General features: G+C 41.2%; 1 non-coding gene across 1 annotated transcript; it reads left to right on the top strand.

Annotated features, from left to right (window-relative positions):
• Positions 1-217: 217 nt before the first annotated feature.
• Positions 218-291, top strand: TRNAN-GUU (transfer RNA asparagine (anticodon GUU)). The gene has a single exon. It is a non-coding gene; the product is annotated as a tRNA-Asn (tRNA).
• The last annotated feature ends 4,810 nt before the right edge of the window (positions 292-5,101 follow it).

The raw sequence follows: 5,101 nt of genomic DNA, 5'->3' as shown, positions 1-5,101 counted from the left end.
TAATACCAGTTGCAGTCTGAAGTTTTGCTCGATCTTGCTGGTGTCTCACAGCTTTCCAAGATGCTTTAAGGGTGGAAAATAAAATTAAGAGGGTTAGATATACGGAGTGGGAAAAAAAAATCTGATTTTAATAACATGCATCAAAGAACAGAAGAGCAACGCGCTGCCTTTATGATGCTCCATAAAGGCCGTAGCTGGAGAAGCGAACGGCACCGGAGTCTCTGTGGCGCAATCGGTTAGCGCGTTCGGCTGTTAACCGAAAGGTTGGTGGTTCGAGCCCACCCAGGGACGACTCCCGCTTTTACGGCGTGTCGCTGGAACTTTTGCACCGATCCTGGGAGTTCAGACCCACCAACCCCTCGGAGGTCGACGGCCAGAGAAACCGCAGCTCTCGCTTCGCCGCCCACCCCGCGGGTGGCTCCTCGGCTTCCGGGAGCGCTGGCCGCCCCGCCCCCAGCCGTCCCCGGCTCCGAGCGGCAGGTGGGCTCTTCCCGAGCGCCCCGGGGTGGGCCAAGGGGTCCAGCGCCGTAAGGCCCCCTCTCGGCTCCCAAACGCAGACCGCGGGATGCCCCGGGGGCCCGAGCTCGCCCCCTGAAGCCCAGGCCACACAGGTTCGCTCCAGCGGCCTGGCCCGGCTCCCGCGGGCGCCGAGCGGCGGGAGCGCGCACAGCCCGGCCGGCCGGGCCCCTCGGACGCGCGCCTCTCCGCGCCCGGGGCTCGAACCCGCCGCCGCCGCCGCCGCCGCCGCCGCCGCCGCCGCCGCCGCCGCCGCTCCTGGCGGCCCCCGAGGCCTCCGCGGCGGGAGGGCGGCCCGGGCGGCCCAGGTTCCGCTTCAGGAGCCCTGCAGTGTCAGACGTCGCCGCATGTATGCATTTAAAGGGGGCCAAGTTCAAGCTGTGCTTTGATTTAAAACTCTTCCACGTTTTTAAACACTAACGTTGAATCGTGCAACGTGTGTCTCTTCCCCGGGCAGCGTAAACATCTGCTCCCGAGTACTCACCGAAACCTTGACTCTCTTGTGCTTTTGGTAAATTCCAAAATGTTTGTCATCAACGTTTTGTTGGCTATAAACAAATAGTGTGGACACTATTGCAGGAGTATTTATTTATGTGCTATGTTTTACTTTTCATACTAAAGTGCCCGAGTTTTGTAGAGAATGGAATGGACTTGCAGCATTTCCCATCTCTTCAGAAAGGAAGCAGACTTGTGGTTTTTCTTTTCTTGTTTAACAACTGTGCGACTGTGTTAAACTTTAAAAAGACTTATGAGAAAGATTAAAAGTGAAACTGCTAACTTAGTATTTTGATTCGATAAGCATATACCATTTATTTCACAAAATGCAAAGCTCTCTCAAAATAGTTACCTGCTACTTCATTCTCTAAATATAGGCTGCCTTTGAGATGTAATCATAGTTTCTTCATAATTATTGTCTTGGGTCTGGATTACAGAAATTTGAAAGAGGGTCCTGGAGAAAAGTGATGTTTTATTCCTGCAAAATGAATAGTTATGCTCTTCTTTCTATTTTCCTCCAAGTGTTCATGTTAATAAAGGCTAACATTTATTGTTTAGACCTGGCCAGTCACTGCTCTGCGTGCTTTCACTGAGTGAGTGGGATCCTCACAACCCTTCCAGGTAGGTCCTATTGTTGCCACCCTACAGGTGAGCCCGCCTGAAGCAGGCTCAGTGGGAGTACTTTGCCTGATTTTGCACCTAGTCACTGGCATGGCTCAGATTTGACCCAAGCGCTCAGGCTTCCAGAGCCCATGCTCCTCATGCTGTACTGTACTACCTCCTCTAACACAGAGCTATTTCCTTAATTGGTTAATTTAAAACCAAAGCTGTTATTTTTAATTAGTTTTTTATGAAATTTCATTAATATTTTCCTTCAAATATGATGAAGGAAAAAAAAAAACCAAACCCACTGAACATTCATAGAATACTAAAGGGTACACTGTTAAATTACACATTCACTTTACTGCTTCATTTTATTGAAATGAAAACTGTGTAGGAACATGAAATCTTCATGTGAGACGTGTCTTTGGGAAACAATTTAATAGCATTTATTTGGAGAAGGCAAGATTAGAAATAAAGGCAGACTGAAATAGCCCAGGCAAAATATGGAAGAGGGATAGGAAGAAGAATAGACTCAAATAATGGGGGCTAATCTAGAATCTAAGGCTGCTGTGTGGCATTTGGGATTTCTATCTAGTCCCCGATTTCAGGACACCTTTGTGAGATAGCACCAAGTTTTGTACTGGACAGGTGCCTAGGTGTCAATTTTAAATTTGATCCTAAATTTTTTAAGTATTTTCTATCTCATCCTATTTCGGGGATTAATAGGATTTTGAGGCCAGAAACTGAGAGGAAGGATTAAATGAGAATGGAGGTGCAGCGAGGAGTGCAAAAGGGCCCTTTAATGTATGTAGTTGCTTTTATTATGTGAGCAAGTGCTTAGCATATTTCCCTGCACTCACTGCTGCTTACAGATAAGACAGGTGGGAAGCATTTTAGAAAAATTTCTTAAATATTTATGGATGATTGCCTTTGTAAAATTTTAAGGTGTGTTGATTATAGATGTTGCAATAAATACTATTTCTGGGGAGCATTATTTTGTTCTTAGTTTCTTGCTTAGCTCTGTATACCAGCCAAGCCCAGAAAAGCGTCGAGATCATTTAGATTGTTAATTGAAGACTGAAGACTATTTAAAAGGCTATGTCAAGCAACTGAGTATGTAAATATGTAGCTGTTAGTAAATATAAATATACCAGTTTATATTTAAACTTCATATATAAAATCGGAGGAAAACTCACTAAAGTAGTGCAATAAAAGATGAAACAAGGGGCACCTGCGTGGCTCAGTGGTTGCCTGACCTGCCTTTGGCTCAGGTCATGATCCTGGGGTCCTGGGATTGAGTCCCGCATCGGGCTCCCCACAGGAAGCCTGCTTCTCCCTCTGCTTATGTCTCTGCCTCTCTCTGTGTCTCTCATGAATAAATAAATAAAATCTTAAAAAAGAAAAAAAAAAGGTGAAACAAATACTCTTCCACACTTATCAGAGAAGGTAATATTTATATAACTTGTAATAATTCATAATTTAAAATGTTTATACATTGCAGCATTTCTTAGGATAATAGAGGTTAGAAGGAAGGCACATGGCTCCTATGTCTCTGTTTTCATTTCTAACAGCTGTGTCTGATGTCATACGATACAAGGTTTGGGAGGAAAATCTTTTAAACTGCCCAAGAAACACAAATGCCTTGTTTCTGCATCCGTAATACATCATAATGAGTAATGATGAATTTTAATTTTATTTCTCGGAATTTTGGTGGGCATGAGGCCTAAAACGTTCAACTTGTAGCTACAACTGGCAGAGCGGGAGTACATTGGTGGTAGAATAAACTGTAATACATTTAACTAGAAAATACTTTACGGAGTTGCAACCTTTTGAATGATTAAGAATGTTAATTTTATCAAGCACAGCATTTCACTTGTAGCGCTTTGGGTTGAGCCCCCTTGGTGTCAGCTCATTCTGTTTTTACATATTGAAAATAAGTGTTGAACTTACAAGAAAGATGTGAGAATATATTTATAAAATTGTAGAAAATATGTCAGTTTTAAGTTATTTTCATAGCTTACATTTTTTTTTTAAAACGTCATTAAAATTTAACTGTTTGGACTCAAATCCTTAAGAAAACCCTTTAAGTAATCTTTATAAAGTAGGTTCCACAACCACTGTAGCGCTTGAACTCACAACCCTGAGAAAAAGATTTGCATGTTCTGTTGGTTGTGCCAGCCAGGTGCCCCTCAGAACATAATTTTAAAGGAAACTCTTGTAACCGATATCTTGACCAATAAATATGGTAACTGTCAACATTCCAGAAAAACTTTTGTCTTGTCCTTCTCCCAGTCATCAAAATGCAACTTTTAAATTATAAATATGTGGATTATTAAGTTACAACGTGGATTTTAAGTTGTCATAGATCAGGAGTCAAAGGCTTATTACCAAATCCTATCAGATGAGTATTTACACACGAAGATCAAGAGAAATAATAGAAATTGGAAATCACTTTTCCATGCCTACTCACTTTTGATCTAACTACCTATGATAAACTTGGTAGGAATAAATTTGTGCTATTAAAGCAGAAAATATAGGAAACTTACTATACATTTGAAGTTTTGAATTTTTTCTGTAAACAGAAACTGCTCTTACACCCACTTATTTAAAAACATGAAACATGGGGTGCCTGGCTGGCTCAGACACTGGAATGTGTGACTCTTGATCTTGGGCTTATAAATTTGAGCCCCATGTTAGGGATAGAGATTACTTAAAAATAAAATATTTATTTATTTAATTTTTTTAAGGTTCTATTTATTTATTCATGAAAGACAGAGAGAGAGAGAGAGAGAGAGAGAGAGAGAGAGAGAGAGAGGCAGAGACACAGGCAGAGGGAGAAGGAGGCTCCATGCCTGGACCCCGATGTGGGACTCGATCCCGGGACTCCAGGATCACACCCTGGGCCAAAGGCAGGTGCTAAACTGCTGAGCCACCTAGGGATTCCCAAAAATAAAATATTTAAAAACATGAAATAAAAGCAACCTTTTAGAAATCACTATTATGGCATTTAAATTAATTAAAATTTTATCTTTGAAAATAAATTTAAACTTTAAAACCACAATGAGATTTGAGATTAAAAGGTACAACAAGAGAAGATGACTCAGTAGTTTTCTAAATAATATACTCTAAAATCTTAAGAATTTTAATCCAGGGCTCTCTGTTGGAGGAGAATAAATAGTCATCCTGTTATTTTGAAAGTATAAATATAAAGGAAAATCTAATCTGTGTGAAAAAAAAGCTATGTGTAAGGTTGTGGAAAGCCCAATTTTTAATACCACTAAGGAAATAAATTATGTATGTTATTTAGATGGTAGATTACCATATAGCCATTTACATAATATATTTTGGGAAAAATGCCTTTGGACAATGTTAAAATGCAGCATTAGGCATAAAAAGCAAGATACAAACTATCCAAAAGCATGATCCCAATTTTGTAATGAGACCAAACTGCTTATAATAGGTGATGTATAAACATATCTTGATGGTG

The sequence above is a fragment of the Vulpes vulpes genome, chromosome 2 (assembly GCF_048418805.1).
Source record: "Vulpes vulpes isolate BD-2025 chromosome 2, VulVul3, whole genome shotgun sequence".
Taxonomy (NCBI): domain Eukaryota; kingdom Metazoa; phylum Chordata; class Mammalia; order Carnivora; family Canidae; genus Vulpes; species Vulpes vulpes.
The sequence above is the reverse complement of the archived record's forward strand: the minus strand, read 5'-3'. Positions and strand labels throughout refer to the sequence as shown.